The 26108-nt window shown below is 47.5% G+C and overlaps 9 non-coding genes and 2 pseudogenes across 9 annotated transcripts; all 11 read right to left on the bottom strand.

Annotated features, from left to right (window-relative positions):
* Positions 1-1277: 1277 nt before the first annotated feature.
* LOC135028506 (U1 spliceosomal RNA) lies at positions 1278-1440 on the bottom strand. The gene has a single exon (XR_010224807.1). It is a non-coding gene; the product is annotated as a U1 spliceosomal RNA (small nuclear RNA).
* A 152-nt stretch (positions 1441-1592) lies between these two features.
* Positions 1593-1756, bottom strand: LOC135028500 (U1 spliceosomal RNA). The gene has a single exon (XR_010224802.1). It is a non-coding gene; the product is annotated as a U1 spliceosomal RNA (small nuclear RNA).
* A 695-nt stretch (positions 1757-2451) lies between these two features.
* Positions 2452-2593, bottom strand: LOC135028509 (U1 spliceosomal RNA; annotated as a pseudogene).
* Positions 2594-2745: 152 nt separating this feature from the next.
* LOC135028497 (U1 spliceosomal RNA) lies at positions 2746-2909 on the bottom strand. Its single transcript, XR_010224799.1, has one exon. It is a non-coding gene; the product is annotated as a U1 spliceosomal RNA (small nuclear RNA).
* Positions 2910-3580: 671 nt separating this feature from the next.
* Positions 3581-3743, bottom strand: LOC135028507 (U1 spliceosomal RNA). The gene has a single exon (XR_010224808.1). It is a non-coding gene; the product is annotated as a U1 spliceosomal RNA (small nuclear RNA).
* A 152-nt stretch (positions 3744-3895) lies between these two features.
* Positions 3896-4116, bottom strand: LOC135028505 (U1 spliceosomal RNA; annotated as a pseudogene).
* A 152-nt stretch (positions 4117-4268) lies between these two features.
* On the bottom strand, positions 4269-4432 carry LOC135028496 (U1 spliceosomal RNA). Its single transcript, XR_010224798.1, has one exon. It is a non-coding gene; the product is annotated as a U1 spliceosomal RNA (small nuclear RNA).
* A 661-nt stretch (positions 4433-5093) lies between these two features.
* LOC135028508 (U1 spliceosomal RNA) lies at positions 5094-5256 on the bottom strand. The gene has a single exon (XR_010224809.1). It is a non-coding gene; the product is annotated as a U1 spliceosomal RNA (small nuclear RNA).
* A 152-nt stretch (positions 5257-5408) lies between these two features.
* On the bottom strand, positions 5409-5572 carry LOC135028495 (U1 spliceosomal RNA). The gene has a single exon (XR_010224797.1). It is a non-coding gene; the product is annotated as a U1 spliceosomal RNA (small nuclear RNA).
* A 2622-nt stretch (positions 5573-8194) lies between these two features.
* Positions 8195-8358, bottom strand: LOC135028504 (U1 spliceosomal RNA). Its single transcript, XR_010224806.1, has one exon. It is a non-coding gene; the product is annotated as a U1 spliceosomal RNA (small nuclear RNA).
* Positions 8359-25682: 17324 nt separating this feature from the next.
* LOC135028498 (U1 spliceosomal RNA) lies at positions 25683-25849 on the bottom strand. The gene has a single exon (XR_010224800.1). It is a non-coding gene; the product is annotated as a U1 spliceosomal RNA (small nuclear RNA).
* Positions 25850-26108: the final 259 nt, after the last annotated feature.

Below are 26108 nucleotides of genomic sequence, written 5' to 3'. Positions count from 1 at the left end.
TACCCAGTTATGAGTACGAAAAAACAACATACTGTAGCATCAGTGCAGGACCGATGCAACTATAACATAACCCTTATTGAAGCAATAACTATATACAAGTATTGCAGAAGTAGTCCGCACTTGGGACGGGCGCCCAGCATCCTCTACGGACTACGAGAAAAAGATTTACCGGTAGGTTTAAAATCTTATTTTCTCTAACGTCCTAGAGGATGCTGGGGACTCCGTAAGGACCATGGGGATTATACCAAAGCTCCAAAACGGGCGGGAGAGTGCGGATGACTCTGCAGCACCGATTGAGCAAACATGAGTTCCTCCTCAGCCAGGGTATCAAACTTATAGTATTTTGAAAAGGTGTTTGAACCTGACCAAGTAGCAGCTCGACACAGCTGTAGTGCCGAGACCCCTCGGGCAGCCGCCCAAGAAGAGCCCACTTTCCTCGTGGAATGGGCCTAGACCGATTTCGGTAACTGCAATCCAGCCATAGAATGCGCTTGCTGAATCGTGTTACAAATCGAGCGAGCAATAGCCTGCTTTGAAGCAGGGGCACCAATCTTGTTGGTTGCATACAGGACAAACAGCGCTTCAGTTTTCCTGACTCTAGCCGTCCTGGCCACGTAAATTTTCAAAGCCCTGACCACATCAAGTAACTCGGAATCCTCCAAGTCACGCGTAGCAAAAGGCACCACAATAGATTGGTTCATATGAAAAGATGAGACCACTTTTGGTAGGAATTGAGGATGGGTCCGCAATTCCGCTCTATCCACATGGAACACCAAATATGGGCTTTTATGTGACAAAGCCGCTAATTCCGACACTCGCCTAGCCGAAGCCAAGGCTAATAACATGACCACCTTCCACGTGAGATATGTTAACTCCACCGTTTTAAGGCTGCTAAAAACTGCTAGCGAGCAATCAACTCAGAATGACCCCCATAGTGTATTGCAAGAAAATATCTGTAAATCCAATGGTACCGTAAGTGCGGTATATACTCGCACTTCTTTGCGGTGCGAGAACATCTCCCCTAAGTGAAGTCAGCCCTATGAATAGAGTTTGTGTGATCCCTGTGCAGCAGTCACAGAAAGGGTTCATCTCTGCAGTTTGTCACTCAAATTACATTGTTGCATTTTTTCTAGAAGTGGATCTGAGAGCTGTTACCCGCAGACCAGCTACAATAATTATCCTGGGATAGTGCGCAAGGGCATAGAAGGGAGCGGCTCAAGAAAAGAGAAGTGGAAACAGACAGCAAACTAGGCTGGAGAGAGACCTGAGACAAAGAGATCTGAATTATACGAGAGCCGACCAGGGGAAACACAAATTATGCAGTCAAGTTTCCCACATTTGGGGAAATCGCAGGAGCAGCACACCCAGAGTGCAATGGGTGAGCCTTGCCCTGGGAGAAGCACCTTCATGATAATAGTATCTCACCTGGCAGGTAAGTAGGAGTTGGGCTAGAGCTGGGGAGGGTCGCTGCTCGGGCACCCCCCTGTCAAGTGAAGGAGATCCAACTGAGGCAGCACATGGAAACTCTCGAAAGAAGAACAAGGCTAGAGGAAGATCTGAGACAAAGAAATCTGACTTTTACCAGAGCTGACCAGAGGAAAGCACAAACACAGTCACTCACTACCACAAATAATGCAGTCAAGTTTCCCACGTTTGGGGAAATCACAGGGGTCAGCATACCCAGAATGCAATGAATGAACCTCACCCTGGGAGAACAATCTTCATGACCATGGTATCTCCTATGCAAAATAAGTATGATTTGGGATAGGGCTGGGGAGGGCCGCTGCTCAGGCACATCTCTGTCAAGTAAAGGAGATTCAACTGAGGCAGCACAAGGGAACTCTCATCTGGGGACAACAACTGCAGGGAGAACACATATTTTCAGATGAACATGGGAGGGCAGAAGGCTGCCTAATACTGAAGCACCCCCAAACAACAAACCAAATGCAACAACTAGTACAAGCATTCCTGGGGGAAGGTCTGCAGAAGACGGATTTGCATACGGTGATGTCATCCAAGCAGTGGGCCAAAGTTGGCTGGAACCCTCATCTGCATATGAAAAGAGAAAAGGGGTATGCAGGGCATGGCGGCCTTTTGCGGCGCTTGGATGACCCCTAGTTCGCATTAAATACCCCCACCCTCCTTCTGTGTGGGGCTCATGTTGGCCATGCCCCAGCCCCTGAAGCATTCAAGCTGATTTCTTGCAGCAGCTGGGCACTGTAACAGCTCCAGAGCTGCTCTGTAAGGCAAGTAAAAGGGTGTGGGCCCTGCAGCACTACCTGTAGTTTGCATTGTGCATTGTAAGGCACAAAGTAAGCAGACGGGAGGAGAAGTCAGGATAGTGCACAAGGGTATAGAAGGGAGGGGCTCAAGAAAAAAGAAGTGGAAACAGACAGCAAACTAGGCTGGAGAGAGACCTGAGACAAAGAGATCTGAATTATATGAGAGCCGACCAGGGGAAACACAAATTACGCAGTCAAGTTTCCCACATTTGGGGAAATCACAGGGGCAGCACACCCAGAGTGCAATGGGTGATCCTTGCCCAGGGAGAAGCAACTTCATGATCATAGTATCTCACCTGGCAGGTAAGTAGGAGTTGGGCTAGAGCTGGGGAGGGTCGCTGCTCGGGCAGCCCCCTGTCAAGTGAAGGAGATCCAACTGAGGCAGCACAAGGGAACTCTCGAAAGAAGAACAAGGTTAGAGGAAAATCTGAGACAAAGAAATCTGACTTTTACCAGAGCTGACCAGAGGAAAGCACAAACACAGTCCCCCACTATCACAAATAATGCAGTCGAGTTTCCCACATTTGTGGAAATCACAGGGGTCAGCATACCCAGAATGCAATGAATGAACCTCACCCTGGGAGAACAATCTTCATGACCATGATATCTCCTATGCAAAATAAGTATGATTTGGGATAGGGCTGGGGAGGGCCGCTGCTCAGGCACATCTCTGTCAAGTAAAGGAGATTCAACTGAGGCAGCACAAGGGAACTCTCATCTGGGGACAACAACTGCAGGGAGAACACATATTTTCAGATGAACATGGGAGGGCAGAAGGCTACCTAATACTGAAGCACCCCAAAACAACAAACAAAATGCAACAACTAGTGCAGGCATTCCTGGGGGAAGGCCTGCAGCAGATGGATTTGCATATGGTGATGTCATCCAAGCAGTGGGTCAAAGTTGGCTTCAACCCTCGTCTGCATATGAAAAGAGAAAAGGGGCGTGCAGGGCATGGCAGCCTTTTGCGGCGCTTGGATGACCCCTAGCTCGCATTAAACACCTCCACCCTCCTTCAGTGTGGGGCTCATGTTGGCTATGCCCCAGCCCCTGAAGCATTCAAGCTGATTTCTTGCAGCAGCTGGGCACTGTAACAGCTCCACAGCTGCTCTGTAAGGCAAATAAAAGGGTGTGGGACCTGCAGCACTACCTGTAGTTCGCATTGTGCGTTGGAAGGCAAAAAGTAAGCAGACGGGAGAAGTCAGGATAGTGCGCAAGGGCATAGAAGGGAGCGGCTCAAGAAAAGAGAAGTGGAAACAGACAGCAAACTAGGCTGGAGAGAGACCTGAGACAAAGAGATCTGAATTATACGAGAGCCGACCAGGGGAAACACAAATTATGCAGTCAAGTTTCCCACATTTGGGGAAATCGCAGGAGCAGCACACCCAGAGTGCAATGGGTGAGCCTTGCCCTGGGAGAAGCACCTTCATGATCATAGTATCTTACCTGGCAGGTAAGTAGGAGTTGGGCTAGAGCTGGGGAGGGTCGCTGCTCGGGCACCCCCCTGTCAAGTGAAGGAGATCCAACTGAGGCAGCACAAGGAAACTCTCGAAAGAAGAACAAGGCTAGAGGAAGATCTGAGACAAAGAAATCTGACTTTTACCAGAGCTGACCAGAGGAAAGCACAAACACAGTCACTCACTACCACAAATAATGCAGTCAAGTTTCCCACATTTGGGTAAATCAGAGCCGACCAGGGGAAACACAAATTATGCAGTCAAGTTTCCCACATTTGGGGAAATCGCAGGAGCAGCACACCCAGAGTGCAATGGGTGAGACTTGCCCTGGGAGAAGCACCTTCATGATCATAGTATCTCACCTGGCAGGTAAGTAGGATTTGGGATAGAGCTGGGGAGGGTCGCTGCTCGGGCACCCCCCTGTCAAGTGAAGTAGATCCAACTGAGGCAGCACAAGGAAACTCTCGATAGAAGAACAAGGCTAGAGGAAGATCTGAGACAAATAAATCTGACTTTTACCAGAGCTGACCAGAGGAAAGAACAAACACAGTCCCCCACTACCACAAATAATGCAGTCGAGTTTCCCACATTTGGGGAAATCATAGGGGTCAGCATACCCAGAATGCAATGAATGAACCTCACCCTGGGAGAACAATCTTCATGACCATGGTATCTCCTATGCAAAATAAGTATGACTTGGGATAGGGCTGGGGAGGGCCGCTGCTCAGGCACATCTCTGTCAAGTAAAGGAGATTCAACTGAGGCAGCACAAGGGAACTCTCATCTGGGGACAACAACTGCAGGGAGAACACATATTTTCAGATGAACATGGGAGGGCAGAAGGCTGCCTAATACTGAAGCACCCCCAAACAACAAACCAAATGCAACAACTAGTGCAAGCATTCCTGGGGGAAGGCCTGCAGCAGATGGATTTGCATATGGTGATGTCATCCAAGCAGTGGGTCAAAGTTGGCTTCAACCCTCGTCTGCATATGAAAAGAGAAAAGGGGCGTGCAGGGCATGGCGGCCTTTTGCGGCGCTTGGATGACCCCTAGTTCGCATTAAACACCTCCACCCTCCTTCGGTGTGGGGCTATGCCCCAGCCCCTGAAGCATTCAAGCTGATTTCTTGCAGCAGCTGGGCACTGTAACAGCTCCAGAGCTGCTCTGTAAGGCAAGTAAAAGGGTGTGGGCCCTGCAGCACTACCTGTAGTTTGCATTGTGCGTTGGAAGGCACAAAGTAAGCAGACGGGAGAAGTCAAGATAGTGCGCAAGGGCATAGAAGGGAGCAACTCAAGAAAAGAGAAGTGGAAACAGACAGCAAACTAGGCTGGAGAGAGACCTGAGACAAAGAGATCTGAATTATACGAGAGCCGACCAGGGGAAACACAAATTATGCAGTCAAGTGTCCAACATTTGGGGAAACCGCAGGAGCAGCACACCCAGAGTGCAATGGGTGAGCCTTGCCCTGGGAGAAGCACCTTCATGATCATAGTATCTCACCTGGCAGGTAAGTAGGAGTTGGGCTAGAGCTGGGGAGGGTCGCTGCTCGGGCACCCCCCTGTCAAGTGAAGGAGATCCAACTGAGTCAGCACATGGAAACTCTCGAAAGAAGAACAAGGCTAGAGGAAGATCTGAGACAAATAAATCTGACTTTTACCAGAGCTGACCAGAGGAAAGCACAAACACAGTCCCCCACTACCACAAATAATGCAGTCGAGTTTTCCACATTTGGGGAAATCACAGGGGTCAGCATACCCAGAATGCAATGAATGAACCTCACCCTGGGAGAACAATCTTCATGACCATGGTATCTCCTATGCAAAATAAGTATGATTTGGGATAGGGCTGGGGAGGGCCGCTGCTCAGGCACATCTCTGTCAAGAATTTATAAAGTCTATACATATATATAACCAAATGTCAATATATATATATAGAACCCAGCGCTCCTATCAAAACGTATCTATTTCACCAATTTGTTGCTTATTTAATCTTTATACATCTATTAATTTTCACCATATATTATAAAATGCTGCTCCCATAGGTAGTACTGTTCTACCAATAATAAACCAAATTTTAAAGATAATCACACTTGTTATCAAGGGAGCGCAAAAAATAAAATATACAAGCTCTTTATTTTTAAAAAATATATATAGACAGAAGAAACCCACATTCAATAAAATACAATGGAGTCAACATATATAGGCACCACTATCCATATCTAAATGTAATCAGGATCTATTTCATATTGCCCTTGATGACAACGGAATGTTTATTAAAGTGTCCAAAAAATCCTCCTGGATACAGCTGTTGTAATTTAATCGTTACTTTCCAATTGTAATTGATACATTAAATTCCTTCTTGTGGATGAACAGCAACAGTTGTAACCAACGCCTCTTATTAACTGCAGTTAAAGTTCATATGTAACTCACGTGAGTAATGAAAGAAAACAGGGGGAGAGCGCTGTGATGGTTGGTGAAACACAGCGGTATGCTACGACCCCCGTTAACCGTGGCTGGATCTTATTGGCACTCGCGGTCGGGATATTTCTCCCTGCCGTGGGGTAGAGACCTCCTTTTGCTCGGTCTCAAATTGCTTTTTCCCCTTCACCGCTGTCTTTACATCAGACGTCCGCCGTGATGTAGCTCGTTCATGAACGGGCTTATATCTCAGCAATCAGAGTGTCCGGTAATCACCTTACTTACGCGTTTCTCCGCTGTTATCCAAGAGCGGTTTCGTCAGAGGATACATCAGCAGCCTAGCAGGCTCTTTTTAAAATGCACCGGACCAATAGCATTACTAATTAGTTGATTGGATACATACATGTACTAATTGGATGCATACATGTAATGACTCACATATGGAACAACTTTCTAATTGCAATTGCACATATAAAGGCATTTCATAATATAAAAATAAGCAACATGGTGATTAAAAATAATAATAAAATAAGCAACAAGGTGGTTTAAAAAATAACAGAACATATATAATCTATATACAGATTAACCTATAATCTTTCAATCAATACCTCATATCTATAATCACATATACATAATTCAGAGACTCAGCACTAAGGATCCCCATTTACTTATATAAAACCTTTTAGGGTAACATAAATCCATGCCACTACTAAAGCAGTTCTTGTGGCGCAGGGGAAACATCACCTGCACTCTATGCAGCTAGTCCCATGTTCGAATCCAACCTGCTCAGCTTAACATCCATATTATTTATTTACTTTTAATGGGATCATTCTATCAATTCATTTTTACCTTTAATTTTTGTTAATATTATTTCTATATTTCATTATTTTAACCCCTGGAATAACTACATTGCTGTTTAAACAACAAAAAGAATTGAAGAAAAAATAAATATTAAACAGACAATTTAAGGATTCGAAGATTTAAATATTTAAAGATTTTAAAATTTAAAACAGGGAGGGGGGGGGGGGGAGGGGGTCCTTTTGGGAGAAGGAGGGGAAAAAAATAAAAATAGAAAAATATATATATATAGAACCAAGAGAAAGTGTAAAAAGAGGATGGAGGAAGAAATCTGATGTTCATCATTACTAGTGGATTTTACTAAAGAACTTTAAAGGAACACACACAACAGGATTATACAGTTTCATCCTAAGAGGAAAGCTGTTTCCAAAATAGCTACTTCTAATAATTTTGTTTATTTATTAAACATACAATAAATGGATATTCAATAAATAATATATTAGGTAAATCAATAGAAAAAATCTTCAGAGACTGCCAATGTTGTTCAGTTCGATGCTCTCATTCAGACCATCAGGTGTAAGGGTACCCAAAGAAAAAATCCAAAATGCCTCCCTTGTCAAGTAAAGGAGATTCAACTGAGGCAGCACAAGGGAACTCTCATCTGGGGACAACAACTGCAGGGAGAACACATATTTTCAGATAAACATGGGAGGGCAGAAGGCTGCCTAATACTGAAGCACCCCCAAACAACAAACCAAATGCAACAACTAGTACAAGCATTCCTGGGGGAAGGCCTGCAGCAGATGGATTTGCATATGGTGATGTCATCCAAGCAGTGGGTCAAAGTTGGCTTCAACCCTCGTCTGCATATGAAAAGAGAAAAGGGGCGTGCAGGGCATGGCGGCCTTTTGCGGCGCTTGGATGACCCCTAGTTCGCATTAAACACCTCCACCCTACTTCGGTGTGGGGCTCATGTTGGCTATGCCCCAGCCCCTGAAGCATTCAAGCTTTGCATTGTACCTGGGTGATCCTTGTCCTGGGAGAAGCAACTTCATGATCATAGTATCTCACCTGGCAGGTAAGTAGGAGTTGGGCTAGAGCTGGGGAGGGTCGCTGCTCGGGCACCCCCCTGTCAAGTGAAGTAGATCCAACTGAGGCAGCACAAGGAAACTCTCGATAGAAGAACAAGGCTAGAGGAAGATCTGAGACAAATAAATCTGACTTTTACCAGAGCTGACCAGAGGAAAGAACAAACACAGTCCCCCACTACCACAAATAATGCAGTCGAGTTTCCCACATTTGTGGAAATCACAGGGGTCAGCATACCCAGAATGCAATCAATGAACCTCACCCTGGGAGAACAATCTTCATGACCATGGTATCTCCTATGCAAAATAAGTATGACTTGGGATAGGGCTGGGGAGGGCCGCTGCTCAGGCACATCTCTGTCATGTAAAGGAGATTCAACTGAGGCAGCACAAGGGAACTCTCATCTGGGGACAACAACTGCAGGGAGAACACATATTTTCAGATGAACATGGGAGGGCAGAAGGCTGCCTAATACTGAAGCACCCCCAAACAACAAACCAAATGCAACAACTAGTGCAAGCATTCCTGGGGGAAGGCCTGCAGCAGATGGATCCAATAACAGCTCCAGAGTTGCTCTACAAGACAAGTAAAAGGGTGTGAGCCCTGCAGCACCACCTGTACTTTGCATACACACATATAGGACAGCATCTCTTATATGCCCCAGGGTCAATAAAATAGTATCCTTATCTAGGGTATCCATCCCCTCAGATAAGGTATCCGTCCATGCTGCTACAGCACTACACACCCAGGCCGACGCAATTGCCGGTCTGAGTAAGGTACCCGAATGTGTATAAATGGACTTCAGGGTTATCTCCTGTTTGCGGTCAGCAGACTCTTTGAGGGTAGCCGTATCCTGGGACGGGAGGGCTACCTTCTTGGATAAGCGTGTTAATGCTTTGTCCACCCTAGGGGAGGATTCCCATCTTAACCTATCCATTGATGGGAAAGGATACGCCATAAGAATCCTTTTGGAAATCTGCAGTCTTTTATCTTGAGATTCCCAGGCTTTTTCACATAACTCGTTCAGCTCGTGTGAGGGGGGAAAGGTTACCTCAGGCTTCTTTCCCTTGTACTTATGTACCCTCTTGTCAGGGACAGGGGGTTCCTCTGTGATGTGCAAAACATCTTTTATTGCCATAATCCTATATCGAATGGATTTTGCCAATTTTGGCTGTAACTTTGCATCATCGTAATCGACACTGGAGTCAGAATCCGTGTCAGTATCTGTGTCAACAATCTGGGATAGTGGGCGCTTATGAGACCCTGACAGTCCCTGCGACATAGGATCAGGCATGGGTTGAGACCCTGACTGTCCCAAAGCTTCAGCCTTGTCTAATCTTTTGTGCACTGAGTTTACACTAGCATTTAAAACATTCCACATATCCATCCAATCAGCTGTCGCAGAGACACCACATTAATTTGCTCCCGCTCCTCTCTAATATAGCCTTCTTCCTCAGACATGTCGACACACGTGTACCGACACACCACACACACAGGGAATGCTTTTTCTGAAAACAGTTTCCCCACAAGGCCCTTTGGAGAGACAGAGAGAGAGAGTATGCCAGCACACACCCCAGCGCTATATAACCCAGGAATAACACAGTAACTTAATGTTTGCCCAGTAGTGCTGCTGTATGTAATTTGCGCCGAATTATGTGCCCCCCCCCCTCTTTTCAACCCTCTTGTCTACCGTGGTTTCAGCAGGCGAGAGTCTGGGGAGCTGCCTCAGCGGTGCTGTGGAGAAAAAATGGCGCTGGTGAGTGCTGAGGGAGAAGCCCCGCCCCCTCGGCGGCGGGCTTCTGTCCCGCTTAAACTGTAAAATTGGCGGGGGCTCATACATATATACAGTGCTCAGCTGTATATATGTTATATTTTTGGCAAAAAGAGGTTTATATTGCTGCCCAGGGCGCCCTGCACCCTTACAGTGACCAGAGTATGTGAGGTGTATGGGAGCAATGGCGCACAGCTGCAGTGCTGTGCATTACTTCAGTGAAGATCATGAAGTCTTCTGCCACCGCTGAAGTCTCTTTTCTTCTCATACTCACCCGGCTTCTATCTTCCGGCTCTGCGAGGGGGACGGCGGCGCGGCTCTGGGACGGACGGCGAGGGTGAGATCCTGCGTACCAATCCCGCTGGAGCTAATGGTGTCCAGTAGCCTAAGAAGCAGGACCTTGCAACTCAGAGAGTAGGGCTGCTTCTCTCCCCTCAGTCCCTCGATGCAGGGAGTCTGTTGCCAGCAGTGCTCCCTGAAAATTAAAAACCTAACAAAATACTTTCTGTCAGAAAGCTCAGGAGAGCTCCTGAAAAGCACACAGTTTCCACTGGGCACAGTATCAAACTGAGGTATGGAGGAGGGGCATAGAGGGAGGAGCCACTGCACACCAAGAACTAAAGTCTTTCTTAAAGTGCCCATGTCTCCTGCGGAGCCCGTCTATCCCCATGGTCCTTACAGAGTCCCCAGCATCCTCTAGGACGTTAGAGAAAATAGGATTTTAATACCTACCGGTAAATCCTTTTCTCTTAGTCCGTAGAGGATGCAGGGCACCCGTCCCAGTGCGTACTGTGTCTGCAGTTATTAAATGGCCCTTAACTCCAGAACATTTATGTGGAGACAACTTTCCCGACTTGACCATCTTCCTTGGATGTTTTCCCCCTGTGTGACTGCTCCCCAGCCTCGGAGGGTTGCATCCGTGGTCCCTAGGATCCAGTCCTGGATCCCGAACCATCGCCCCTCTAGGAGGTGAGAACTGTGCAGCCGCCAATGGAGTGATATTCTGGTCTTGGAAGATAGGATTATCCTCCGGTGCATGTGTAGGTGGGATCCGGACCACTTGTCCAACAGGTCCCACTGGAACACTCTAGCATGGAACCTGCCAAACTGAATGGCCTCGTAGGCCGCAACCATCTTCCCCAGCAACCGAATGCATTGATGGATTAACACTCTTGCTGGTTTCAGAATTTGTTTGACCAGACTCTGGATCTCCATAGCCTTTCCACTGGAAGAAAACCTCTTCTGTGTCCAGTATCACTCCCAAAAACAACAACCGCGTCATTGGGACCAACTGCGATTTTGGCAAGTTTAGGAGCCAACCATGTTGTTGAAGAACTGTCAGGGAGAGTGCAATGTTTTGCAACAACTGGTCCCTGGATCTCGCCTTTATCAAGAGATCATCCAAGTACGGGATAATTGTGACTCCTTGCTTGCGAAGGAGAACCATCATTTCCGCCATCACCCTGGTGAAAATCCTCGGAGCCGTGGAGAGACCAAACGGCAACGTCTGAAATTGGTAATGACAATACTGAATTGCAAACCTCAGGTAGCTTGATGCAGTGGCTAAACGGAACATGTAAGTAGGCATCCTTATGTCTACCAAAACCATGAAATCTCCTTCCTCCGGACTGGAGATCCCTACCCTGAGAGATTCCATCTTGAAATTGAATTTCTTTAGGTAGAAATTGAGGGATTTCAGATTTCAGATTGGTCTGACTGAGCCTTCCGGCTTCGGGACCACGAAGAGGCTTGAATAAAAGCCTTCTCCCTGCTGACTAAGGCCGATTTGAACAATCGGTGAGGGGGAACGTCTTGAAACCCCAGTTTGTACCCTTGGGACACTATTTGTAAAACCCACGAGTCCAGGTCCAAATTATTCCAGAACTGACTGAAGTGTTTTAGACGTGCCCCCACTGGTGTGGGCTCCTGCAAGAGAGCCCCAGCGTCATGCAGTGGATTTGGCAGAAGCAGAGGACGATCTCTGCTCCTGCGATCTTGAAGAGGCTACAGACCTCTTCCCTCTTCTCCTTCCTCTACCTGCAAAGAAAGGGGAATCTTAACTTCTTGCATATCTATTGGGCCAAAATGACTGCGTTAGATAATGATGCGTCTTCATCCGTTGAGAGGGAACATAGGGCAAGAAGGTTGACTTACCTGCGGGAGCTGCCGAGATCAAATTAACTAGGCCGTCGCCAAACAAGGCTTCACCTTCATAGGGAAGAGACTCCCTTTCTTCTTGGAGTCAGCATCAGCATTCCCTTGGTGAATCCACAATGCCCTCCTATCCGAGACTGCCATGAAATTGGCCCGTGAACTCAAGAGTCCTATATCCCTTGCAGTCGTAAGTATGCTGCAGTGTCCTTGATATGATCCAACGTAAGGAGCATCCCATGTCTCCAGGATATCTATATCGGATGACAAGGTATTCGACCAATTCTTGAATACTACTACTCACCCATGCGCATGTAATGGCAGGTCTAAGTAATGTACCCGTGGTTACATAACTAGAAATAATGTAGCTTCCTGCATACGATCCGCTGGATTTGTGACAGGGCCCCATGCAGAACAGGGGGTGATTCCCACTTTATTCTGTCCGCGGCAGGAAATGAATAAACAACCGGAAACCTTTTGGGGATTTGAAACCATCTTGTCGAGCTGGCCCAGACTTTCTCAAACAGAGATGGAGGAACGTTACATCAGCTTTCATTATATATCTATATATATACATACATATAGACCCCTTTGTCAGGAACAGCAGGGTCCTCAGTGATGTTAATATGTCCTTAATATCCACAATCATGTACTGAATGCTCCTTGCCAATATTGGATCTAATCAGGAAATATTATGGTCGACATAGGAATCAGTATCCGAGTCAGTATCAGTGTGTAGTAACTGGGCAAAATAACATTTTTGCGGGGCCTGAGGGAAAAGAAGCATAGCCATGAACATCACATCTTTTCTCTACGTCTGTGTCTGGGACACAGATTTATCCAACCTCACTCTGATATTACTGAAACTTTCACCCAGTCAGTTATTGGTGGTGCCAACAGGGCCACCATCATATGTCTGCATTCCTAATATAGTTTCCTCTTGGGAAAAACATTCAGCCACCGACATGTTGACACACATGTACCAAGTACCCACAGACAGATCGGCTTATGGGGGATAGACCTACAGTAAATCTGTCAGAGGGACAGATGGGATTTTTCAGCTCACAACCCAGCGTCAAAAGTACACAGTCTGGGAAATAATAAACTCTATAGTGATAGACTTGTAACGCTCTATAGATGTGCTGGTGAGGTGAGGAAGAAGCCCCGCCGCTGTAATGGCACGCTTCTGTCCCGCTCAGAAACAAATAATTAATTACGCTGGTGGGGTAAGGACAGTGCCCAGGCACTAATGTCCACTTTTGCCAGCCTTTTGTGAGGAATTTATGCTGCCCAGGGTGCCCCCCCCCCCCCCAACGCCCTGCACCCTGCAGTGCCTGTGTTTGTGTGGGAGCATGGCGCACAGCATTCCGCTCGCTGCGTGGTACCTCAGAATGCCATCTGTTCTTCTGCTACTCGCCTGTCTTCTGACTTCTGGCTCTGTAAGGGGGTGATGGCAGGCTACGGGAGTGGGCATCTAGGCGTACCCAGCGATCAGCACCCTCAGGAGCTAATGGTGTCCTGTCAGCCAGAAGTAGAGCCATTGAACTCACTAGAAGTTGGTCATACTTCTCTCCCCTAAGTCCCACGAAGCAGGGAGACTGTTGCCAGCAGCCTCCCTGAAAATAAGAAAAACTAACATAAGTCTTTTCAGAGAAACTCAGTAGAGCTCCCCTGTAGTGCATCCAGTCTCACTGGGCACAATTCTAAAACTGGAGTCTGGAGGAGGGGCATAGAGGGAGGAGACAGTTCACACCCTTTGAAAGTCTTAAAGTGCCCATGTCTCCTGCGGATCCCGTCTATACCCCATGGTTCTTAATGTGATCCCAGCATCCTCTAGGACGTATGAGAAAACAAATAACGCACACACGAGGAGAGAACAAAGGAAGGGGGGGGGGGTAAGGTAAGGTAGTAAAGGCATATTGGATAAACTACAACCTTATACATATTCATTAATGTACCAGTAGTTAGAAGTAGAAGAGCTCTAACAGAAACCACAAAGCTTATCTAAAGCCACACCACACTGGATATGCCCAATCTCATTTGATCTTTGAAGCAAAGCAGTATTGGACTTTGTTACTACCAAGCAGTCTCCCATCCATGTATTATCAGATTCTTTAGGTGTTTTTAAACTACCAACACCCTTTTCTTGGTACATTTAATTTTTACATGTATTCTTTTATGTACCAGAAGTTAGAAGTAGAAAAGCTCTAACAGAAACCACCAGCTCATCTACAGCCACAGCACACTGGATTTGCCCAATCTCTCCTGATCATGGAAGCTGAGCAGTGTTGGTCCTGGTTTTAGTACTTGGATGGGAGACCACCAGGAAATACCAGGAGCTGTGTGTATTTTTACAATACCAACACCGTTCTCTTGATGCATTCCATTTTGAAACATTGGGGCAGATCTATTAAGCCTGGTGAACTGATAAAGTGCAAGGTGATAAAGTACCAGCCAGTCAGCTCCTAACTGTCATTTTTCAAACCCAGCCTGTGACATGGCAATTAGGAGCTGATTGGCTGGTACTTTATCACCATGCAAATTATCATTCCACCAGGTTTAATAAATCGGCCGCTTATTCATTTATGTACTAGTAGTTAGAAGTAGAAGAACTCTAACAGAAACCACTAAGCTCATCTACAGCCACACCACACTGTATATGCCCAATATCACCTGATCTTAGGCCTGGTTTGTTCTTGGATGTGAGACCACCTGGGAATACCAGGTGCTGTAGGTAGTTTTATACTACCAACACCGTTCTCTTGATGCATTCTATTTTGAAACTTATTCATTGATGTAGAAGTTAGAAACAGCAAAAATCATCTACAGCCGCATCACACTGGATATGTCCAATCTCATCTGATGTTGGAAGCTAAGCAGTGTTGTGCCTGGTTAGTTTTTGGATTTCAGGTCCTGCCTTCTGGTTTGGCAACGGCACCTCGGAAATTCACCAAGGTCATGGCCGTGATGACGACCCTTCACCATCGGTGGACCAGGGAGGAATCTCTCCTCCCGATAAACATTCTGGAATTGCGGGCAGTGTTCAATTCATTGATACTGGCCCTGCCTCTAGTACAGAACAGGCCTGTTCAAGTACAATCGGACAACGCCACCACGGTAGTGTACACAAATCATCAAGTCGGCACTCGAAACTGCATGGCAAAGCTGGAAGTATAAAAAAATCCTCAGTTGGGTAGAACGTCATCTGCCAGCAATATCGGCAGTGTTCATTCCCGGAGTCCTCAACTGGGAAGCAGATTTCCTCAGTCGTCAGGACGTTCACGCTGGAGAGTGGAGAGGCTGCAGCAGAAATATCTGCACTGGTGTCAGTAGGTGACTGAGGCAGGGATGACTGGGAGATAGTGGGTGACTGAAGCATGTATGAGTGGGATATAGTGGGTGACTGAAGCCGGGGTGACTGGGAGATAGTGGGTGACTGATGCAGGGGTGACAGTGATAGTGGGTGACTTAGGCAGGGGTGACAGGGAGATAGTTGGTTACTGAGGGAGGGGTGATAGGAAGGGGTTGGGTAAGTATGGGAAGAAAGTGGGTGACAGGGATAATAAATGAATAAGGCAGGGATGATAGGGAGATAGTGGATGACTGTGGCAGGGGTGACAGGGACAGTGAGAGACTGAGGCAGGGGTCGCAGGTATAGTGGTTGACTGAGGCAGCGGTGACTGGGAGATAGTGGGTAACTGAGGCAGGGGTGACAGGGAAAGTGTGCGACTCAGGCAGGGGTGATAGGGAGATAGTGGGCAGCATATCTCTGCCTCACTGCAGCAGCACATTCCTGCTTCACTGACAGCAGCACATCCCTGCAACGTTGACAGCAACACATCCCTGCAACATTGACGGCAGCACATCCCTGCCTCATTGACGGCAGCACATCCCTGCCTCACTTATAGCAGCACATCCCTGCCTCGCTGACAGCAGCACATCACTGCCTCGCTGACAGCAGCACATCACTGCTTCACTGACAGCAGCACATCACTGCTTCACTGACAGCAGAACATCCCTGCCTCACTGGCAGCAGCACATCCCTGCTTTACTGACAGCTGTATATAGGGCCTAATTAAGACCTGATCCCTGCTGTGCATATTCACACAACAGGAGATCAGGTCTGAAGTGCGTGTGTGCTGGTGCCACAGTGCACCGGCACATGCCAGAGATGCGATCAGCATCTCTGCCCAGTGAGCGCCTCTGCCTGATTGACAGGTAGAGGCGGTCACTGGGCAGGAGGAGTCGGGCCAGCGGCGTTGTGCCGCCATTTTGGGGGCACAGTCAGGACAACGCAGACATGACCGGACCGTATGGGGGCGGGGCCGTGACGGCTGTGTGACCCGGACAGCAACAGGCCTTATTTACTAAAATCTCAGATAAATTTTATGGCATTTATGTGCAGTCTAGTTTGCACAGTTGATAGAGTGTTGATCTTGCACTATCAATGTAAGCCTCACATAGGTTTGATACACATGTAAGTTTGTTTTTATTTTACTACATTGTGGTTTGTGGCTCTATACCATGTAATGCATGTCTTTTAACAGTAGTCAAGTCTTCCAATGTGCTTGTTAGTGAAACCCAATACATAGCTTTATTTTATTTTGTTTCTTCAAATATTACATAGTAACATAGTAACATAGTATCTGAGGTTGAAAAAAGACAATTGTCCATCGAGTTCAACCTATTTGTGGTGTCCTATGCATGATGATTTTACTAAAATGTCTGACTGATGCTGCTGTCAGCCATTGCATTTTATCCCTATTTATAGTAATTATAATGCATGACTATGCACCATACCCCTGGATATCCTTATCCAATAGGAATTTATCTAACCCATTCTTAAAGGTGTTGACAGATTCCGCCATTACAACTCCCTCGGGCAGGGAATTCCAAACACGTATTGTCCTTACCGTGAAAAAGCCTTTACGCTGTATTGTGCGGAATCTCCTCTCCTCTAACCTGAGCGAGTGTCCACGAGTCCTCTGTGTTGATCTAACCAGAAACAGGTCCCACGCAAGCTCTGTGTATTGTCCCCTTATATATTTGTAGATGTTGATCATATCCCCTCTTAGTCTCCGCTTTTCCAATGTAAACATGCCTAGTCTTTCAAGCCTTTCCTTGTATGCCATCATCTCCATGCCCTTAATTAGTTTGGTCGCCCTCCTCTGTACCTTTTCAAGCTCCAGGATATCCTTTTTGTAGTACGGTGCCCAGAACTGTACACAGTATTCAAGGTGTGGCCTCACTAGTGATTTATATAACGGGAGTATAATACTCTCGTCCCTAGCATCAATACCCCGTTTTATGCATGCTAATATCTTATTAGCCTTCTTTGCTGCAGTCCTACTTTGGGTACTACTGCTTAGCTTGCTATCTATGAGGACACCTAAGTCCTTTTCCAGTACAGAATCCCCTAATTTTACCCCATTTAGTAGGTAGGCATATGTCTTATAACTTTTTTTTTCAATATATAAACATTTTTATTATAAGATTTTCAATGACACAAGTACATCCAAGTTGCAGATTATGGATTGTGAAGGACAAATCAACCATATAAACAATTTAAGCAATTTAAATTGCATGCAGGTAGTAGAATATCAAACTCCTTGGATGAAAGTTGGTCGTAATAAACTAGGATAGAAAAGAATAAAGTAGAAAATAAGATTTTAAACCTACCGGTAAATCTTTTTCTCGTAGTCCGTAGAGGATGCTGGGGACTCCGTAAGGACCATGGGGATAGACGGGCTCCGCAGGAGACATGGGCACTTTAAGAAAGACTTTAGTTCTGGGTGTGCACTGGCTCCTCCCTCTATGCCCCTCTATGCCACAGTTAGAGAAACTGTGCCCAGAGGAGACTGACAGTATGAGGAAAGGATTTTGTTAATCCAGGGCAAGATTCATACCAGCCACACCAATCACACCATATAACTTGTGATAAACTACCCAGTTATGAGTACGAAAAAACAACATACTGTAGCATCAGTGCAGGATTGATGCAACTCTAACATAACCCTTATTGAAGCAATAACTATATACAAGTATTGCAGAAGTAGTCCGCACTTGGGACGGTCACCCAGCATCCTCTACGGACTACGAGAAAAAGATTTACCGGTAGGTTTAAAATCTTATTTTCTCTAACATCCTAGAGGATGCTGGGGACTCCGTAAGGACCATGGGGATTATACCAAAGCTCCAAAACGGGCGGGAGAGTGCGGATGACTCTGCAGCACCGATTGAGCAAACATGAGTTCCTCCTCAGCCAGGGTATCAAACTTATAGTATTTTGAAAAGGTGTTTGAACCTGACCAAGTAGCAGCTCGACACAGCTGTAGTGCCGAGACCCCTCGGGCAGCCGCCCAAGAAGAGCCCACTTTCCTCGTGGAATGGGCCTAGACCGATTTCGGTAACTGCAATCCAGCCATAGAATGCGCTTGCTGAATCGTGTTACAAATCCAGCGAGCAATAGCCTGCTTTGAAGCAGGGGCACCAATCTTGTTGGTTGCATACAGGACAAACAGCGCTTCAGTTTTCCTGACTCTAGCCGTCCTGGCCACGTAAATTTTCAAAGCCCTGACCACATCAAGTAACTCGGAATCCTCCAAGTCACGCGTAGCCAAAGGCACCACAATAGGTTGGTTCATGTGAAAAGATGAGACCACTTTTGGTAGGAATTGAAAACGGGTCCGCAATTCCGCTCTATCCACATGGTACACCAAATATGGGCTTTTATGTGACAAAGCCGCTAATTCCGACACTCGCCTAGCCGAAGCCAAGGCTAATAACATGACCACCTTCCATGTGAGATATTTTAACTCCACCGTTTTAAGTGGTTCAAACCAGTGTGATTTTAGAAAACTTAACACCACGTTAAGGTCCCAAGGTGCCACCGGAGGCACAAAAGGAGGCTGAATATGCAGCACTCCTTTTACAAAAGTCTGAACTTCTGGAAGAGAAACCAATTCTTTTTGAAAGAAAATGGATAAGGCCGAAATCTGGACCTTAATAGAGCCTAATTTTAGGCCCAAATTCACTCCAGTTTGTAGGAAGTGAAGGAAACGGCCCAGATGGAATTCTTCCGTAGGAGCATTCCTGGCCTCACACCAAGAAACATAATTTCACCATATACGGTGTAATGTTTTGACGTTACATCCTTCCTAGCCTTTATCAGCGTAGGGATGACCTCAACCGGAATGCCTTTCACTGCTAGGATCCGGCATTCAACCGCCATGCCGTCAAACGCAGCCGCGGTAAGTCTTGGAACTGACAGGGCCCCTGATGCAACAGGTCCTGTCTTAGAGGAAGAGGCCACGGATCTTCTGTGAGCATTTCCTGCAGATCCGGATACCAGGTCCTCCGTGGCCAATCTGGAACAATGAGGATTGTTCTCACTCCTCTTTGTCTTATTATCCTTAACACCTTGGGTATGAGAGGAAGAGGAGGAAATACATAGACCGGCCGGAACACCCACGGTGTCACTAGGGTGTCTACAGCTACTGCCTGAGGGTCTCTTGACCTTGCGCAATACCTCTGTAGCTTTTTGTTGAGCCGGGACGCCATCATGTCTATCTGTGGCAGTTCCCACCGACTTGTAATCTGTGCAAAGACTTCCTGATGAAGTCCCCACTCTCCCGGATGTAGGTCGTGTCTGCTGAGGAAGTCTGCTTCCCAGTTGTCCACTCCCAGAATGAACACTGCTGACAGTGCGCTTGCGTGATTCTCCACCCAGCGAAGAATTCTGGTGGCTTGTGCCATCGCCACTCTGCTCCTTGTGCCGCCTTGGCGGTTTACATGAGCCACTGCGGTGACGTTGTCTGACTGGATCAGAACCGGTTGGTCGCGAAGTAAGGTCTCCGCTTGACGTAGGGCATTGTATATGGCCCCTAGTTTCAGGATGTTGATGTGAAGACAAGTCTCTTGACTTGACCAAAGACCTTGGATATTTCTTCCCTGTGTGACTGCTCCCCAACCTTGGAGGCTTGCCTCTGTGGTCACCAGGATCCAGTCCTGAATGCCGAATCTGCGTCACTCGAGAAGGTGAGCACTCTGCAGCCACCACAGGAGTGATACCCTGACCCTGGGGGACAGGGTGATCAACCAATGCATCTGCAAATGTGACCCAGACCACTTGTCCAGTAGGTCCCATTGGAAAGTCCTCGCATGGAACCTGCCGAATGGAATGGCTTCGTATGATGCCACCATCTTTCCCAGGACTCGAGTGCAGTGATGCACTGATACAAGTTTTGGTTTCAATAGGTTCCTGACAAGAGTCATGAGTTCCTGGGCCTTTCCTATCGGGAGATAAACTCTCTTCTGGTCTGTGTCCAGAATCATGCCCAAGAAAGACAGACGAGTCGTAGAAACCAACTGCGACTTTGGGATATTGAAAATCCAGCCGTGTTGCTGTAACACTTTCAGTGAAAGTGATACGCTGTTCAGCAACTGCTCTCTTGATCTCGCTTTTATGAGATCGCTCAAGTACGGGATAATTGTGACACCTCGCAGGAGAACCATCATTTCCGCCATTACCTTGGTGAAAATTCTCTGGGCCGTGGAGAGACCAAACAGCAACGTCTGAAATTGGCAATGACAATCCTGTACCGCAAATCTGAGGTACGCCTGATGAGATGGATAAATGGGGACATGAAGGTATGCATCCTGTACACAAATGCGGACAACAGGTGTCAAGCCGTGTGTTGCCTTTGTCAAGCTGTAATAAGTAGGGGTAAGGACGTTAACCACCTCAGAACATCCTCCCTTATACGTCACCTGCAGCGCATTAATCATAAGTCAGTGACAAGTTCAAAAACTTTGGATGACAGCGGAAGCAGTCCACTGACCACTAAATCCCTTCCTCTTGTAACCAAGCTCCTGCAAACCACACCACCAACTCCCTCAGTGTCAATTTCCTCCTTAGACAGGAAAGCCAATAGTCCTGCAGGCCATGTCACTGGCAAGTCTGACGAGTCCTCTCCTGCCTGGGATTCCTCCGATGCATCCTTGAGTGTAACGCCTACTGCTGCTGGCGCTGCTGTTGTTGCTGCTGGGAGTCAATCGTCATCCCAGAGGGGAAGTCGGAAGACCACTTGTACTACTTCCAGTAGGCAATTGACTGTCCAACAGTCCTTTGCGAGGAAGATGAAATATCACAGCAGTCATCCTGCTGCAAAGCGGATAACTCAGGTCTTGTCAGCCTGGGTGGTGAGAAACGTGGTTCCGGTATCCATCGTTAATTCAGAGGCAACTAGAGACTTGATTGAGGTACTGTGTCCCCGGTACCAAATGCCATCTAGGTTCCATTTCTCTAGGCAGGCGATACCGAAAATGTACACAGACCTCAGAAAAAGAGTCACCAGTGTCCTAAAAAATGCAGTTGTACCCAAGGTCCACTAGTCCACATGTCCGTGGTTAAGTGGAGCAGGGCAGACTCAGGACTATATGACTGTGACAGCCCACTGGGTAGATGTATTGCCTCCCGCAGCAAGAACAGCAGCGGCGGCACCAGTAGCAGCATCTCGCAAATGCCAACTCGTTCCTAGGCAGACTACGCTTTGTATCACCGCTTTCCATAAGAGGCACACAGCTGACAACCTCTTACGGAAACTGAGGAACATCATCGCAGAATGGCTTACCCCAATTGGACTCTCCTGGGGATTTGTGACATCGGACAATGCCACCAATATTGTGCGTGCATTACATCTGGGCAAATTCCAGCACGTCCCATGTTTTGCACATACATTGAATTTGGTGGTGCAGAATTATTTAAAAAAACGACAGGGGCGTGCAAGAGATGCTGTCGGTGGCCCGAAGAATTGCGGGCCACTTTCTGCATTCAGCCACCGCGTGCCGAAGACTGGAGCACCACCAAACATTCCTGCACCTGCCCTGCCATCCTCTGAAGCAAGAGGTGGTAACGAGGTGGAATTCAACCCTCTATATGCTTCAGAGGATGGAGGAGCAGCAAAAGGCCATTCAAGCCTATACATCTACCCACGATATAGACAAAGGAGGGGGAATGCACCTGACTCAAGCGCAGTGGAGAATGATTTCAACGTTGTGTAAGGTTCTGCAACCCTTTGAACTTGCCACACGTGAAGTCAGTTCAGACACTGCCAGGCTTTTGCAGAAGAAGCTGGAGACATTGAAGGAGGAGCTAAAACAGAGCGATTCCGCTAGGCATGTGGGACTTGTGGATGGAGCCCTTAATTCGCTTAACCAGGATTCAATCTGTTGAAATCAGAGCAATACATTTCGGCCACCGTGCTCGATCCTAGATTTAAAACCTACATTGTATCTCTCTTTCCGGCAGACACAAGTCTGCAGAGGTTCAAAGACCTGCTGGTGAGAAAATTGTCAAGTCAAGCGGAACGTGACCCGTCAACAGCTCCTCCTTCACATTCTCCCGCAACTGGGGGTGCAAGGAAAAGGCTAAGAATTCCGAGCCCACCCGCTGGCGGTGATGCAGGGCAGTTTGGAGTGAGTGCTGACATCTGGTCCGGACTGAAGGACCTGGCAACGATTACTGACATGTCGTCTACTGTCACTACATATGATTCTGTCACCTTTGAAAGAATGGTGGAGGATTATATGAGTGACCGCATCCAGGTAGGCACGTCAGACAGTCCGTATGTATACTGGCAGGAAAAAGAGGCAATTTGGAGGCCCTTGCACAAACTGGCTTTATTCTACCTAAGTTGCCCTCCCTCCAGTGTGTACTCCAAAAGAGTGTTTAGTGCAGCCGCTCACCTTGTCAGCAATCGGCGTACGAGGTTACTTCCAGAAAATGTGGAGAAGATGATGATCATCAAAATGAATTATAATCAATTCCTCCGTGGAGACATTTACCAGCAATTGCCTCCAGAAAGTACACAGGGATCTGAGATGGTGGATTCCAGTGGGGACGAATTAATAATATGTGAGGGGGGCGATGTACACAGTGAAAGGGGTGAGGAATCGGAGGATGATGAGGTGGACATCTTGCCTCTGTAGAGCCAGTTTGTGCAAGGAGAGATTGATTGCTTCTTTTTTGGTGGGGACCCAAACCAACCAGTCATTTCAGTCAGCCGTGTGGCAGACCCTGTTGCTGAAATGATGGGTTCGTCAATGTTTTTCTTTTCAATCTAAGCCCCTGCAGTTTTCTGTAAGAATCTGCTTCGCTATGATGATCAACAAGTCACAAGGGCAAACACTCAGGGCTGGAGGTGTAGATCTTAGGACCAGCTGCTACAAGCATGGCAAAGGTGTCACTATCATTGGTGACACCCAGAGAGGCAGCGAGGGAGATTGTAATGCAGTGCGCGCAGATAAGCAGCGCAATGGTAAAAAAGAGGCATGGTCTCATAGGTAGGGGTGTGGCCTGTTTTCCTGAATCTCCATTTTGTTGCTCCGGGTATCCCGGGGGTTGAGTGCTGCACCCGGGGACTAGTGTGTGAGTGGTGCTGGCTCCTGCACAGTGACAGAAACTGGGTGTTGCACGTAATGTTACAGTGAAACACCCATATTCTGTCACTGAAGAGGAGCCGGCACTTTGGTGTCACCCCCCTTGGCGGGTGACACTCGGGTGTGGGCCGCAACCCCGTTGTGATGCCACTGACCCATGGGAAGCTTTACGTGGCTTACCCATGTGTTAGTAGCCCCAAGCATCTTTTGTGTTAGTCCCTGAAGAAAAACTTCAAATATTTACAAATACATTTTGTAATCAATGGGCCTAATTCAGTAAGGATTGCAAATTCTGCTAAGTAACAGAATTTGCAATCCTTTGGTTCGCATGCTGGGGCCACCCAGCATGCCGCCTCCCTTCTTGACCACGCTGAAATTGCAGTCTCAGTGCAGTTCAGCGTGATCATAAAAAATGGGTTAGCCTCCTGTTGGTGCAGACTGTATGTGTGCGCAGGAAGCCGCCACCATTTTTGTGATCGCAGCTGCTGCATGTGATGTCATGCAGCAGCTCTGACCACGCCTCCTGTTTCTCCGTTGCCGACCCCATTTTGTAGCCCTGCCCATGCACCGCTCCATCTCCGACTTGGAAATGGATTGTTGCTGCCCCTTCCCCCCAGCACCGATTGACAGTCAGAAGCGATCGCATTATCTGCGGGGTGCCGCAGAAAATGCAGGCGCATGCGTATGCTCTTAGCAATTTTTGCAGTTGGATTGCTTATTGCGATTGCAATCCAACCTGAATCAGGCTCTATTACCTATCACAATGCACTGCGGGTAGTACAAAATGGGGTTAATATAAGAGAAAACCCCCCCAGAGCTGTGCTCCTTAACTGTCCCTGGTGGCTAGTGGAGCGGCTGCCCAGTAATCAGTGTCCACGCCAGTGTGCACATGGCCCACCCCCTACAGCCACGCTGGATCACGGTATAGTGTGGGCACAGAAGTCCCTTACCTCCTTTTCATCAGCGGCCTCGTGATCCCGGAGGGCGGTGTGTGTGTGACTGACCTTAGGAAGAAACCGGAGCCTCCGCTGCAGTGACCCAGCAACCAGGGCACGGGAGTATACTGCGCCGCTGGGAGTGATGGAGCTGCAGTAAAGATGTCTATTAGACCTAACCTGCTGCAGCCCTTGTAGATTCTTATAAAAAAAAGTTCTTCTTTTCTTGTCAAAATTAATAGCTAAGAATAGGCTGCCTGAGGCAGCCCCCTGTTAAGTGGCCTGCTACTGAAGGCACCAACTACAAACTGAGCTCCCTGTTCATGGAAGCGAGGTTATAGAGCAGGGGGCGCTGAGCATCTTGGGAACAGTCAAAAGCTTTGAGCCTGTTGGTGCCTCAGATCAAGATCCTACTCTACACCCCAATGTGAATCCTTGTGGAGTCCAGTGTACCCCACAGAAGAAATGAATGTGTCACACCCATTGGCAGCAACATTAGAATAGCTGCTGATGGGCACAATTGAGAAAGGAAGGGGGGAAAACATTTGAATCCAGCACATATATGTAATTTGAATATGTAATTTGTACCTTCCTACTTTAAAATGTAATGGATGAACCTCACCCTGTGAGAACTATCTTCATGATCAAGAGATCTCATACGCAAGAAAAGCATGTGTTGGGATAGGGCTGTGGAGGGCGGCTGCTCGAGCACACCCCCGTCAAGTTAAGGAGATTCAACTGAGGAAGCACAAGGGAACTCTTGTCTGGGGACAACAACTGCAGGGAGACCACATCTTTTCAGATGAAAATGAGAGGGCGGAAGGCTGCCTAATACTGAAGCACCCTCAAACATCAAACCATATGCAACAACTAGTACAAGCATTCCTGGGGAAAGGTCTGCAGCAGACGGATTTGCATACGGTGATGTCATCCAAGCAGTGGGCCAAAGTTGGCTGGAACCCTCATCTGCATATGAAAAGAGAAAAGGGGCGCTTGGATGACCCCTAGTTCGCATTGAACACCCCCCACCCTCCTTTGGTGTGGGGCTCATGTTGGCCATGCCCCAGCCCCTGAAGCATTCAAGCTGATTTCTTGCAGCAGCTGGGCACTGTAACAGCTCCAGAGCTGCTCTGTAATGCAAATAAAAGGGTGTGGGCCCTGCAACACCACCTGTAGTTCGCATTGTGCGTTGGAAGGCACAAAGTAAGCAGACGGGAGAAGTCAGGATAGTGCGCAAGGGCATAGAATGGAGGGGCTCAAGAAAAGAGAAGTGGAAACAGACAGCAAACTAGGCGGGAGAGAGACCTGAGACAATGAGATCTAAATTATACCAGAGCCAACCAGGGGAAAGCACAAATGCAGTCCCCCCCCCCTACCACAAATTATGCAGTCGAGATTCCCACATTTGGGGAAATCACAGAGGTCAGCATACCCAGAATGCAATGAATGAACCTCACCCTGGGAAAACAATCTTCATGACCATGGTATCACCTAAGCAAAATAAGTATGATTTGAGATAGGGCTGGGGAGGGCCGCTGCTCAGGCACACCTCCGTCAAGTAAAGGAGATTCAACTGAGGCAGCACAAGGGAACTCTCATCTGGGGACAACAACTGCAGGGAGAACACATTTTCAGACGAATGTGTGAGGGCAGAAGGCTGCCTAATACTGAAGCACCCCCCAAACAACAAACCAAATGCAACAACTAGTGCAAGCATTCCTGGGGGAAGGCCTGCAGCAGATGGATTCGCATATGGTGATGTCATCC

The sequence above is a fragment of the Pseudophryne corroboree genome, unplaced genomic scaffold (genome assembly GCF_028390025.1).
Source record: "Pseudophryne corroboree isolate aPseCor3 unplaced genomic scaffold, aPseCor3.hap2 scaffold_478, whole genome shotgun sequence".
In the NCBI taxonomy this organism is placed as follows: domain Eukaryota; kingdom Metazoa; phylum Chordata; class Amphibia; order Anura; family Myobatrachidae; genus Pseudophryne; species Pseudophryne corroboree.
Note: the sequence above shows the minus strand (reverse complement) of the source record. Positions and strands in the feature narration are given on the sequence as shown.